Here is a 15,534-nt window from a genome sequence, read left to right on the forward strand (position 1 = left end):
CATTGAGCCCCTCGTCCCGGAATGGCCCCTCTAGAACAGGATCATCCTCCTCATCTCTGAGGAGGTTTCGGTGTGCCTGGACGCCCTGCAGCATCCCAGCCCGCTGTGCAATATTATGCAGGACACTAAAGGCTATAACGATCTTAGCCACCTTCTTTGGGTTGTACTGGAGGGCTCCTCCCGACCTGTCCAGGCACCTGAACCTCATCTTCAGGAGCCCGAACATTCGTTCAACCACCGCCCTGGTTCTCTTATGAGCCCTATTGTAGCGCTCCTCAGACACATCAGTCGGGCTACACAAGGGGGTAATAAGCCAAGGCCGGCTCATGTACCCAGAATCACCTATAAATTATGAACAGAACATAATTCAAAATGAATCCTCAAAATAGTATTTGGAGTCCAATAAAAGTTTTTGTACACTAGATGTATCTCTAACTTCTGAAAGGGAGGTGGTTTCATTTTTCCAAAAATGGTCGGTTTTCATTAAGATATTTACTCCAGAAGAAATAAATCAACTAATATATCCCTTTAGACATTCAGAGATAGTCCTATTAGGTCTCTGGTAATAGTTAGACCCTGAACATTTCCTTCAAAACTCTCCCTCCTACTAAATTTTTTTCCTTATTTCCTCAAATTATTCACGGAGGGGAAAAGGAGAGGAAAAAATAATTTCCCCCCCCCCTTTTTTTTTTTTTTTTTTTTTTTTTCTCTTCCTCCTTTCTCCCCGCACCCCCCTTCCCCACTCCCAGGTCAAACAGGTCGCATTAGGCAGATATTATTTACCATTTAGCCTGAAGATATAGGATGTATAAGAATATTGACAAATAATAGAAAATAAGAGGCTTCATTTATTTTGCTTTTTTCTTTTTCTGTTAATCCAGACAAAAAGTTTGCAATGTTTTGGCATATCTTTGCTTGATCTTGCTTGATGATATACTAATGCATGTCAACCTGCTTGTATTTTTTTTCCTGTCTGTATTTCTTTTTTTTTTTGACATTATTGTATAAGACTGTATTCTCACATTGTCATGCCTCAATAAAAATAAAGGAAAAAAAAAAAAAAAAAAGTTTTTGTACACGATAATCCACTAACAAATGTTTATTTTTTAAAAGAATAATCTAGTTCAATATTATTCTCTATCTTCCCATTTCAGCTAAGACATGCTACATATGCGTATTTCTCCAAAACCAGACCTTGTGTAAAATGGCAACTAAATGGTTACATTGCATTCTCTATCTGAGCATTTAAGGTAAGACATGCTACATATCTGCATTGAACTAAAACTAGATATTAGCGGAAAGAGACAATAACTTGGTTAAATTGCATTAGCTAATATCTTCCCATTTCATCTAATACATGCTACATATGCGTATTTCTCCAAAACCAGACCTTGTGTAAAATGGCAACTAAATGGTTACATTGCATTCTCTATCTGAGCATTTAAGGTAAGACATGCTACATATCTGCATTGAACTAAAACTAGATATTAGCGGAAAGAGACAATGACATGGTTAAATTGCATTAGCTAATATCTTCCCATTTCATCTAAGACATGCTACATATGCGTATTTCTCCAAAACCAGACCTTGTGTAAAATGGCAACTAAATGGTTACATTGCATTCTCTATCTGAGCATTTAAGGTAAGACATGCTACATATCTGCATTGAATTAAAACTAGATATTAGCGGAAAGAGACAATGACATGGTTAAATTGCATTAGCTAATATCTTCCCATTTCAGCTAAGACATGCTACATATGCGTATTTCTCCTAAACCAGACCTTGTGTAAAATGGCAACTAAATGGTTACATTGCATTCTCTATCTGAGCATTTAAGGTAAGACATGCTACATATCTGCATTGAACTAAAATTAGACATTAGCGGAAAGAGACAATGACATGGTTAAATTGCATTAGCTAATATCTTCCCATTTCAGCTAAGAGATGCTACATATGCATATTTCTCCAAAACCAGACCTTGTGTAAAATGGCAACTAAATGGTTACATTGCATTCTCTATCTGAGCATTTAAGGTAAGACATGCTACATATCTGCATTGAACTAAAACTAGATATTAGCGGAAAGAGACAATGACATGGTTAAATTGCATTAGCTAATATCTTCCCATTTCAGCTAAGACATGCTACATATGCGTATTTCTCCTAAACCAGACCTTGTGTAAAATGGCAACTAAATGGTTACATTGCATTCTCTATCTGAGCATTTAAGGTAAGACATGCTACATATCTGCATTGAACTAAAACTAGACATTTGCGGAAATAAAAAAAATGGTTAAATTGCATCCTATAGCTGAACATTACGCTAACATTTTAAAACTACAGTGGCAATTGTCAAACTAATTAACCATGTTGTGCACAAATACTCACCAACGAGATAACCAGGGGGCACTTGTCTTTCCTCAAACGGTCTCCACAGGGACCACTGAGCGAGGATGCGGGCATCATGACAAGCTCCTCCAAAATTCGCACACATGTGCATAATCCTCATCTGTGCGTCACAAACATACTGCACGTTGAGGCTATGAAAATGTTTGCGATTTCTGAAGGGCAAGTCATCAATTGGAGCACGCAGCGCAATGTGGGTACAATCTATGGCTCCCAAGACATTGGGCAATTGAACAATAGCAAAGAATTCCCGCTTCAGGCGCCTCCAATCACCATCATTCTGTGGGAATCCTATGTATTGCTTACTGATACGTACCATGGCATCCAGAAAGTTATCAAACACCACAGAGAATGTACCTTGAGACAGGCCATGCATGTACATTTCTCCGGATTGAAAACTCCCGGAGGCCAGGACGTATAGACAACTTAGCATCTTACTCATGGCGGGAACAGCAGTCCTTATTCTTATACGTGGCTCCAAATGAGGTTTAAGAAGATCGTAAAGGCCAATGAGCTGTTCGTGATTAAGCCGATACTTATCATAAACCTCAAAGTCGCTCATGTTTTCCAACGTGGGTCTCACCCTGTAGACACGAGGACCTCGAACCAGACGACCCCTTCATCTCAGTCTGAGCCGCCGAGGCTGCCTGATTCGATCAACAGCTAGTTCGCCAATAGCAGCACCAGCAGCGTCTACCATGTCATCGTCATCCATCTTTCAGAACAGCGTAACAAGGTATGCACTTGATCTGATGTGGATCACAAGTGATGCTTTGGCCATGTTGTTTGGGGGATTTATAGTACAATTAGTCCAATGGTAGTGAGTTTGTAATGATTGCTAATTGTATTCACTTGTTTGTATGTGAGCGGCGCGAATGCTTTCACAGTGGGCATTTTTTTTTGGGTTGCTGAAATGTTGTTTTCCCCCAATGAATCTCAATGTGAAAGTGTCAAATATCACACATACAGTGCATGTTTGTAATGTTTGATCATATGCGTAATCAATATTTATTAAACGCGATCTTATAGTAACAAGCACACATCTAGGCTAACATGAATGAAAGTGCATAGTTGTGTATAATGTGCATCGAATGTGATCTATCAATGTTGCTGCAATATTGTTTGTAAACGATAAAGTAACAGCTGCCATCTGTAGTATTGTATATATAAGTGATTGCCGAGCTGTCAATATTGTATGCATCCCTTTAAAATCGCAATAATAATTCAGAACTTCCCGTCTGCCATCTGTAGTATTGTATATATAAGTGATTGCCGAGCTGTCAATATTGTACGCGTCCCTTTAAAATCACAATAATAGGGGCGTGTCCGGGCAGCAGCCATGAACGGCTGCAATACTTGGAGCTCTGCATATCATCAGAATAATCCGCCGATTATCGGAGGCTATTTGACCCATTTGCTCTAACAACCTGCAAATTCAGATTTAGGACATATTGCTGTTTTGATCAATATCATTTTTGAAAGGTTTGCCTCTTCAGAAGCCCAAGTCTGGACTGTTAGAGGGAAGGCGGCGGCCATACTATTCTCTCTCTGACACCCCCCCCGGTCATCCGGGTAGAGCAGTTCTGGTAACTGCACAAATAGGAACTGTGGGGACACAAACTGAGATTTTTCTACGAACGCATGGAGGTGATTACTTGGACTCACTAGTTTGCCAGAAGTACAGAAAGGAGTACACCATTACACGGCAACTATACGCTGCTTTAACAAAATGGAGTCTGCTGGGCTACTGCTACAGGAGGTGGAGACGCTGCTTGCTGCGCACTTTGAAAGTCTCACTGTATTATTCCAAGATAGCTGGAACGCTCTCAGAGCGGAATGTGTCCTCATCACTCGGAAGCCGCAATCACCAACTACAGCCTTAACTATCTGGGACTTACCTCCTGAACAAGGACCTGCTAGGGGAAGGCTACTAGATCAGACCACCAACTCTGACCCTCACCGGCACACAGTGGATGTAACTTACCCGGGGAACATCCAACACACTTTGCTTACAGGGGTTGAGATAGAGCGCAGCCCCGCTGCTCAGATTACCATAGAAGGAGAAGGCAAAGTGGACTCCATCTGTACTACAGGAAGTGAGGAACGGCCTTTCCAGATCGGATCCGACATACCGGAGCACTGTCAAGCTGAGTTGCTCGCCGAGTCGGCTGTGGAGGCCATTGAAAGTTGCGACCCGCAGCTCCAAGCAGTGGCGGACTTGATTTTGCTGATGCCGCCTCCCGGAGATAGGTCCCTGCAGGGAGCTTACGCTGTTGGCTTTTTCTGTATGGCCTCTACTGCTCCCGACACACAAGCAGGGAATATTGGAATATGGCGATTGCAGATAGTTTTGTCCCTGACTCTTGAGTTAAGTATACAGTGGCAGTTGTCCTGCTACATTTTTCTGCATCTCCTATATTCCACCTCTACTGGCAGCCATATACTCTTACAAAACCTGAGGAGGGGAGTTGGCTAGAATCTCTGGCGACTTTGAGACTTATCTCTCTAAGAACAGTGACAAATAATTTTCCTTGTTTTGTTATAAGTATAAAAGAATTTCCATATCTTATTCTGCCCCTGGCCTTATCCTACCTCTGGCCTTACCATAGTTTTCTTTAAAGGGATGGGAACTTAAAGTTCAGTTTAGATTCCTACCAGTTGCACCACCTTCCCATACAGGGTACATATGCTTTTTTAGGTCTTAGCCCTTGCCAATTAGTTCCAGCTCTATATTACCCAAGGATCTGCTGGGTTAAGAAAGGTCATCTCTGTTTTAATATATGTTGATCTATTCCTTGGCCTATATTTTACTAACCTTGATAACAGTGTGTAACCTGTGGTTTGCACATCCGAATGTAATGACACTGTGACTGTTTTTCCTTTTTAATGCTGAATACATTAGTGCATTTTAAGTTTGTTTATTGGTGGCCTTGGCGCTAGCGGCCGTGGTGCTAGGGCCCACTATTCCTAGTATGGAAGAAGAATATTGAGCAGTTTGTCACTACATTAATCCGTATGTTATTTGGCATGCCACTAAGTATTCTTAGATACAATAAAGGTTAAATAATAGGTAACTGCTATATTTTACTTCCCACAGAGGCCTTTCTCGGTCCTTCACTTCTCCCCCACTAGTAAAACCCATATTTTACAGGTACATAAGTCCTTATTCGTACTTGGTCTAACTATTCATCTCTAGATGGATATCTCTGGCCAATGGCCTATGGGCTTGTATTTAAGTTGGTTAAGCCGGAAGCAAGTTGGCATTAGCCTGTTTAGTTTACCTCCAATCCCCACAGTCTCCTTAGCTCCCCCTTTTTTCTTTTTCTTATCATTAATGTTACAATTACACATATTCCTTCCCTAGAGGGTCCAAAAGTGGCCCCATATCATCAGATACCCACCTCCGCTATCTATCATACAATTAGTTGAAAGTCCATGAGTGACTTGTTGTACTAAGGAGGTGTAAGTACCAAATACATTTAATTAGAGGTTTGCAGTTTCTTTGGGTCACTTATGTTTATTTTATTTAGTTATATATACATCTGATACAGTTTTATCAAAAATTGTCTTATTAGTGCACTTGTGATCTGCTTTGTTTTAGTTTCTTGTATGTTATACAGAAGTTTGTGTCTCTAATAGGCCTGTCTTCATTAGTTTATTAACCAGCGACATGTAAACTTTGTGTGATATGATCACTTATGTATCTTGACCCTGCATTTTACTTCATTGTATTGACTACTGAAACCTCAATAAAAACGTTAAAACTAAAAAAAAAAAAAAAAAAAAAATCACAATAATAATTCAGAACTTCCCGACTACCATCTGTAGTATTGTATATATAAGTGATTGCCGAGCTGTCAATATTGTATGCGTCCCATTCAAATCTCAATAATACTGAATAACTTCCGGCTGTCATCTGTAGTATTGTATATATAAGTGATTGCCGAGCTGTCAATATTGTATGCGTCCCATTAAAATGGCACTAATACTGAAGAACTTCCGGCTGTCATCTGTAGTATTGTATATATAAGTGATTGCCGAGCTGTCAATATTGTATGCGTCCCTTTAAAATCGCAATAATAATTCAGAACTTCCCGTCTGCCATCTGTAGTATTGTATATATAAGTGATTGCCGAGCTGTCAATATTGTATGCGTCCCATTCAAATCTCAATAATACTGAATAACTTCAGGCTGTCATTTGTAGTATTGTATATATAAGTGATTGCCGAGCTGTCAATATTGTATGCGTCCCATTCAAATCTCAATAATACTGAATAACTTCCGGCTGTCATCTGTAGTATTGTATATATAAGTGATTGACGAGCTGTCAATATTGTATGCGTCCCATTCAAATGGCACTAATACTGAATAACTTCCGGCTGTCATCTGTAGTATTATATATATAAGTGATTTGCGATCTGACAATATTTCTTAATTGTCCCATTCAAATCGCCCTAATAATGCTGTTCCAAACTGTTGTTTACGTATATGTTGTATTGTAGTATTGAGTGTTTAATTTCTGAAAGGGGCGGTACAGTCGTGAATCTGTAATGTGTATGGTTGAATCTTCTAATGACGTCATCATATTATTAACCTGCCTATGTAGTTCTGAAATCCTCATTGTGTTGTTGTATTGTACTACATTGTTATTGTGTGCTGAATAAAATATAAATGTGTGCTTTGTGGTTGCGTGATGGGTGATGCGTGTTATGTACATGTACGTATATATTGTGATTGTGTCCCACATATGCTGACTTCTATATAGCGGTCTGACATTGTTGTTCCTTCCCATAAAGTGACATCTGTAATCTTGTGTAATGATGTTCTTCTTGTACGTAATTCCTAATGGTTTATTGTGATGGAATCATGATGTTAAAAGTACATTAAAATCCATATGTTCTGTTTTGTGATTCCTAGAGAGAATGTAATGTGTTTTTCCCCCATCATTTGAATGCACATGTATGAGTGAATGATAAAAGTAAAGTATGTGCATCCATGACTGATCATGTGTTAAGCCTATGTAGATATGCTGTTGCTGCAAGCATATGAGTTGAATAAATGAAATGCATTAATAAAGGTATATGAGAGGTGTTTCCCATTGTGTACTGTTTGTGAATCCTGAAATGTTGTAATTTTTTTTGTGTCCTTTAAATGTGATTTTATTTGTAAAAATGTTTGTTACTAGTGATGTTGATTTGTAGTTGATGTAATGTTAAAGTATGAAACAATTTAATGCTGTTGTGAATATTCAATAAGTAAAATCCATAAGTCCACCATAGGGAAATAGTAATTTCTTGATCTATTTGTCATAGCTGGGTCTAACGCAGAAAAGCATGTATTTTTTTCATATTTCTAGCGCTGGTATTCTGAGTTTTTTTGGCTACGCTATTTGCGTGCGTTAGGGAAATCTGTCTGTCGCGTGCACAAGCACGTCTTCCCCATAGAAGTCAATGGAGGCTCCAAATTTTGGTTAATTTTTTTTCAAAGACTGGTTTTCCTCGTAAAGTGAGTGACGTCATGAGCTTGTGTGAAAAAGTAACTAAATCGTGTTCATTTTGTAATAAATAACTTTTTTGTGTATGTAATGTGTTGTATATTGTTTGTATGCATCGATGAGTGTATGTTTGTGATAATCTTATTGGTTAGATGTAGGTATATGAGGGTCTTTTTCCGTGTGTCAATGTAAGTCAATGGCAAAATGGATTTGTGTTGTCTCGCAACTTTGATCCTTTGTATTTTGATGAAAAATTATTAAATCTGAAAAATAAATATAGTGTAGTGTTTGTATGAGTGTAAGTGTACTTTCTGTAATATTTGTTTTGTGATTCGTGGGTGTTTATTTTGTCGGTAGATGTTAACTACTGGGTCAGAGCTGTCGGTAGAGATTTGTGCGTTGGGTGATTTTTGAGTGTCGGTAACTAAACTCTAAATACCGGAGTCCGTAAAAAACAAGCGTTAGGAGCCTCTAACGCTGGTTTTGACGGCTACCGCCAAACTCTAAATCTAGGCCTTAGAGTTTTGTCTCAAAATGAACAATGCATTAAATGGGATACTAAACCCATTTTTTTTATTTCATGATTCATACAGAGCATGCAAATTTTAAGCAACTTTCTTATTTACGCCTGTTATCAATTGTTTTGTTCTTTTTGTATCTTTATTTGAAAAACCAGGAATCTAAGCTAGGGAGCCAGCCCATTTTTGGTTCAGTACCCTGGGTAGCATTTGCTAATTGGTGGCTACATTTAGCCACCAATCAGCAAGTCCTACCCAGGTGCTGAACCAAAAATGGGCCGACTCTTAAGCTTACAAAGTTGTGTAAAATTGCCTACCCTATCTGAATCATGAAAGTTTAATTTTGACTAGACTGTCCCTACTTTACTTTTTAAAAAGAAAACATGTTCCTTATAATTTATTTTTTTCTTATCATACTTGCAGAGGTGTATCCCATTATACCTGTAAAGTAGATGTAGTCATCCTAATCATCTTAATAGAAAGCTTTTCATTTGAATGTAAGTAGTATTTACTTACGCCTAGATTTAGAGTTCTGCGGCCAAAGGGGTGCATTAGCTACGCATGCTTTTTTCTGGCCGCACCTTTTAAATACCGCTGGTATTGAGAGTTCACAGAATGGCTGCATTAGGCTCAAAAAAAGGAGCATAGAGCATATTTACCGCAACTTCAACTCTCGATACCAGCGGTGCTTACGGACGCGGCCAGCTTCAAAAACGTGCTCGTGCACGATTCCCCCATAGAAAACAATGGGGCTGTTTGAGCTGAAAAAAAACATAACACCTGCAAAAAAGCTGGGTTCAGCTCCTAACGCAGCCCCATTGTTTCCTATGGGGAAACACTTCCTACGTCTGCACCTAACACTCTAACATGTACCCCGAGTCTAAACACCCCTAACCTTACACTTATTAACCCCTAATCTGCCGCCCCCGCTATCGGTGACCCCTGCATATTATTATTAACCCCTAATCTGCCGCTCCGTAAACCGCCACTACTTACATTATCATTATGTACCCCTAATCTGCTGCCCCTAACACCGCCGACCCCTATATTATATTAATTAACCCCTAATCTTCCCCCACAACGTCGCCTCCACCTGCCTACACTTATTAACCCCTAATCTGCCGAGCGGACCGCACCGCTATTATAATAAAGTTATTAACCCCTAATCCGCCTCACTCCCGCCTCAATAACCCTATAATAAATAGTATTAACCCCTAATCTGCCCTCCCTAACATCGCCGACACCTAACTTCAAACATTAACCCCTAATCTGCCGACTGGAGCTCACCGCTATTCTAATAAATGTATTAACCCCAAAAGCTAAGTCTAACCCTAACACTAACACCCCCCTAAATATAATTTAAATCTAACGAAATAAATTAACTCTTATTAAATAACTTATTCCTATTTAAAGCTAAATACTTACCTGTAAAATAAACCCTAATATAGCTACAATATAAATTATAATTATATTATAGCTATTTTAGGATTAATATTTATTTTACAGGCAACTTTGTAATTATATTAACCAGGTACAATAGCTATTAAATAGTTAAGAACTATTTAAGTTACCTAGTTAAAATAATTACAAAATTACCTGTAAAATAAATCCTAACCTAAGTTACAATTAAACCTAACACTACACTATCAATAAATTAATTAAATAAACTACCTACAATTATCTACAATTAAACCTAACACTACACTAGCAATAAATAAATGAAATACAATTCCTACAAATAAATACAATTAAATAAACTAACTAAAGTACAAAAAATAAAAAAGAACTAAGTTACAAAAAATAAAAAAATATTTACAAACATTAGAAAAAAATTACAACAATTTTAAACTAATTACACCTACTCTAAGCCCCCTAATAAAATAACAAAGCCCCCCAAAATAAAAAAATGCCCTACCCTATTCTAAATTACAAACGTTCAAAGCTCTTTTACCTGATCGGAACAGCCAATAGAATGCGAGCTCAATCTGATTGGCTGATTGAATCAGCCAATCGGATTGAACTTGATTCTGATTGGCTGATTCCATCAGCCAATCAGAATTTTCCTACCTTAATTCCGATTGGCTGATAGAATCCTATCAGCCAATTGGAATTCGAGGGACACCATCTTGGATGACGTCCCTTAAAGGAACCGTCATTCGTCGGGAAGTCGTCGGAAGAAGAAGATGGGTCCGCTGTGGAGGTCTTCAAGATGGAGCCGGTCCTCATCGGATGAAGATAGAAGATGCCGCTTGGATCAAGATGGTTGCCGGTCCGGATCGCCTCTTCTTCCCGGATAGGATGAAGACTTTGGAGCCTCTTCTGGACCTCTTCAGCCGCCGGATGATGGATGTCTAGCCCCCGCTTGGGCTTGGATGAAGATTTTGGAGCCAGGACGGATCGGTGTGATACACGGCGAGATGAAGACAAGGTAGGAAGATCTTCAGGGGCTTAGTGTTAGGTTTATTTAAGGGGTGTTTGGGTTAGATTAGGGGTATGTGGGTGGTGGGTTGTAATGTTGGGGGGGGGGGGGTATTGTATTTTTTTTTTACAGGCAAAAGAGCTGAATTCTTTGGGGCATGCCCCGCAAAGGGCCCTGTTCAGGGCTGGTAAGGTAAAAGAGCTTTGAACTTTTGTAATTTAGAATCGGGTAGGGCATTTTTTTTATTTTGGGGGGCTTTGTTATTTTATTAGGGGGCTTAGAGTAGGTGTAATTAGTTTAAAATTGTTGTAATTTTTTTCTAATGTTTGTAAATATTTTTTTATTTTTTGTAACTTAGTTCTTTTTTATTTTTTGTACTTTAGTTAGTTTATTTAATTGTATTTATTTGTAGGAATTGTATTTCATTTATTTATTGCTAGTGTAGTGTTAGGTTTAATTGTAGATAATTGTAGGTAGTTTATTTAATTAATTTATTGATAGTGTAGTGTTAGGTTTCATTGTAACTTAGGTTAGGATTTATTTTACAGGTAATTTTGTAATTATTTTAACTATTTTAGCTATTAAATAGTTCTTAACTATTTAATAGCTATTGTACCTGGTTAAAATAAATACAAAGTTACCTGTAAAATAAATATAAATCCTAAAATAGCTATAATATAATTATAATTTATGTTGTAGCTATATTTGGGTTTATTTTACAGGTAAGTATTTAGATTTAAATAGGAATAATTTATTTAATAAGAGTTAATTTATTTCGTTAGAATAAAATTATATTTAACTTAGGGGGGTGTTAGGGTTAGGGTTAAAATTAGCTTTAGGGGTTAAAAAATTTATTAGAGTAGCGGTGAGCTCTGATCGGCAGATTAGGGGTTAATACTTGAAGTTAGGTGTCGGCGGTGTTAGGGGCAGCAGATTAGGGGTACATAGCTATAATGTAGCTGGCGGCGGCATGTGGACGGCAGATTAGGGGTTAATAAGTGTAGGTAGCTGGCGGGGACGTTGTGGGGGGCAGATTAGGGGTTAATAAATATAATATAGGGATCGGCAGTGTTAGGGGCAGCAGATTAGGGGTACATAAGGATAACGTAGGTGGCGGTCGGCAGATTAGGGGTTAAAAAAATTTAATCAAGTGTCGGCGATGTGGGGGGACCTCGGTTTAGGGGTACATAGGTAGTTTATGGGTGTTAGCGTACTTTAGAGCACAGTAGTTAAGAGCTTTATAAACCGGCGTTAGCCCAGAAAGCTCTTAACTACTGACTTTTTTCTGCGGCTGGAGTTTTGTCGTTAGATTTCTAACGCTCACTTCAGCCACGACTCTAAATACCGGAGTTAGAAAGATCCAATTGAAAAGATAGGATACGCAATTGACGTAAGGGGATCTGCGGTATGGAAAAGTCGCGGCTGAAAAGTGAGCGTTAGACCCTTTAATGACTGACTCCAAATACCCGAGGGCGGTAAAAACCAGCGTTAGGAGCCTCTAACGCTGGTTTTGACGGCTACCGCCCAACTCTAAATCTAGGCCTAAAAGTGATATATTACCCAAATGCTAACTCACTTGGAAGTAATGCAGCATATCTGTAAAAAAAAACTAACTAGAACTTCCTCAGTAGCCACATCCTTTTGTAAAGGGACTTAAAGCATCCAATGAGAATGCTTGTCTGGGACGTGCAAGGGAGGGTTCATCTGACATGTGCAGGCACAGTCACTTTATTACCCTACTCATTTTAAGCTCATTAAGATTACAATGAAACTCAGCGCTGATATGAACTCAGCGCTGATGATCAGAGGCGTAACTAGAAACCACAGGGCCCAGGTGCAAGAAACTAAGAAGGCCCCCACCAAAAAAATATGTGAATTTGATACATATCTTTTTTTTTACATTGAACACAGAAAAAATTGTGAATCAGATTTCATGTCTGCAAAACGGTACCCCTGTGCCCACAGTCTGTGAGATGGTCTGACCCCCTATTACTGTATATAGTGACATTGTTTAACCCACCAGTACTGTATATAGTGAGGTAGTGACACAGGGGCATATGTATCAAGCTCCGAATGGCTCGCCAGAAACAGCAGTTATGAAGCAGCAGTCACAAAGACCGCTGCTCCATAACCTGTCCGCCTGCTCTGAGCAGGCGGACACACATCGCCGGAAATCAACCCGATCGAGTACGATCGGGTTGATTGACACCCCCTTGCTGGCGGCCGATTGGCCGCGAATCTGCAGGGGGCGGCGTTGCACCAGCAGCTCTTGTGAGCTGCTGGTGCAATGCTGAATACGGCAAGCGTATTGCTCGCCGTATTCAGCGAGGTCTGGTGGACCTGATCCGCACTGTCGGATCAGGTCCGCCAGCCCTTGATAAATAGTGGCCACAGTCTGTAATCTGCCAGTGCGATGGCTGGCCTGACCCTACCCACCCCAGTACTTTATAAAGTGACCACAGTAGTCTGTGACATGACCCAGCCCCTGTACTGTATATACTGGTACTGTATAGTGACACTGTTTACCCTCCGCCCCCCCATGCTGTAGTAACAAGGTCTGTAACGTCACATACATGCAAATACACACACACACATACATAAATACACACACACAGACACATATACATGCATAAATACACACACAGTCACATACATACAGTACATACACACACACACACACACATGCATAAATACACACACAGTAACATACATACAGTACATACACACACACACACACACACACGCACATACATACAGTACATACACACACACATATACATACAGTACGTACACACACACACACATACATGCATAAATACACACACAGTAACATACATACAGTATATACACACACACACACACACACAGTACATACACACACACACACACACACACACATATAGTACACACACACACACACACACACATGCATACATACATACAGTACATACACACACACATAAATACACATAGTCACATACATACAGTACACACACACATATACATGCATAAATACACACACAGTCGCATACATACAGTACATACACACACACATACACACAGTCACGTACTGTACATACATACACACATAAACACCAATGGGTAAAACAAAAACACTAACCCCTGTAGTCAGAGAAACTAAGGAAGCATCACACCAAGCTCACATGATATCAGGTCAATGTTTTTTATTGAAGACAGTTTTTTTTGTAATATTTTTTTTTACATATTTAACTGTTGCTCCATAATATGCATGATAGAAAATATTTGAGTACAATGTCCCTTTAAGTCTTACATCCAACAGTATATAAATATTATTGCTGTTAATTGAACAATAGAAAACATAAAGTACCATAGCATATTGTGTACTTGTCTACATAACAAATAAGCAAACTATTAACCTAATTCACCATCCATCTTGAAAAAGCACATTGCTAATTTTATATATAGCTGGCTGAAGCATAAACATTGATTTTGGCAATGCAGTCCTATCTCCTTTCCAAGTCTGTAAGGTGTTTTTGTGTGGTTAAGGAAGAAAAAGTGCTGTATTTTTTCAGGTACCATTTTTGTATAATGTGGTATTTGACATGAACTGTAGTGTTAAGGGACAGTAAACACCTTAAGATTTGCATATATAGGGCCAGATTACAAGTGGTGCGCTATTTAGCACATTCGCTTGCGCACAAACCCTGCCAGAAGTAAACTTTTCATGCGCATGGGTTAGCGCACGTAATACAAGTAAATCGATTGTGCGTGACTGAAAACTGATGTATGCTAACTTTAGAACTTCGGATATTGCAACTGCGTTAACTTATTCTCCCTGTTAACTTAATGGAGTGTGGTTAACTTAATGGAGTGTGCTGATGAAAATAAACTAACACTTTTTCTTGCGTGCTAACCTCACACTGCGTTACACAAAGGGGTCGATTTATCAACCTATTTGGCAGGCTTTCGCCTGCCTACGACTGCAGGTTCTCACAAGAAAACCTGCACGCCGTATTTAACAAGCAGCAGTCATTAGACCGCTGCTTCAAAATATATCGGGAAGAGAGGAGGGCACACACACTTGAATGTTCAAAAATTGATCCAAGAACAAGCCAGCAATATCCACTATAAAAAGTCCCTTTGTAGTGCTAAGGTAAAGGTTGATGATAATATTGTGTTTGGGTAATGACCCCTTATGTATTTAGGTGCATAATGTATTCTAGTGCATGATATAGACATCAACATCAATAATTGCTGCCATTCTTCTTCACCATTCCATACATCCCCATACAAATGAATCCCAAACACCTTCCCTCGTGAGAGATTCGAAAGATTGTGAGTCTGTGAGTGCTGTGGTAATGTCTTAAACAGTTTTGCTTAAGTCTATTAACAACACTCCCAGCTGTATAGAATAGTTCAGCTTACTCACAGCTTTAGCGCATTCAGATTTAGCACAATCTCCGTGTCCGCTGTCACTCCCTCACAACCTCTCTGTGTAGACTTCACAGAGCATTAACTCCAAACGCTGCAGGCGCTGTAGTGAGCAGTCCGTGCTATGCACTCTGCGCTATCCTTCATACCATCTCTTGAACCGTCACTCACAGGCCCTTGGGGCGGTATGGTCGGTAATAGTGAACCTTCTCTCCTGCAGGACCCACCATCAAGCCCGTGCTCATTACTGGCTAAAATCACATGCGGTAATATACAATAGTAG

This window comes from Bombina bombina, chromosome 3 (assembly GCF_027579735.1).
Source record: "Bombina bombina isolate aBomBom1 chromosome 3, aBomBom1.pri, whole genome shotgun sequence".
Taxonomy (NCBI): Eukaryota; Metazoa; Chordata; class Amphibia; order Anura; family Bombinatoridae; genus Bombina; species Bombina bombina.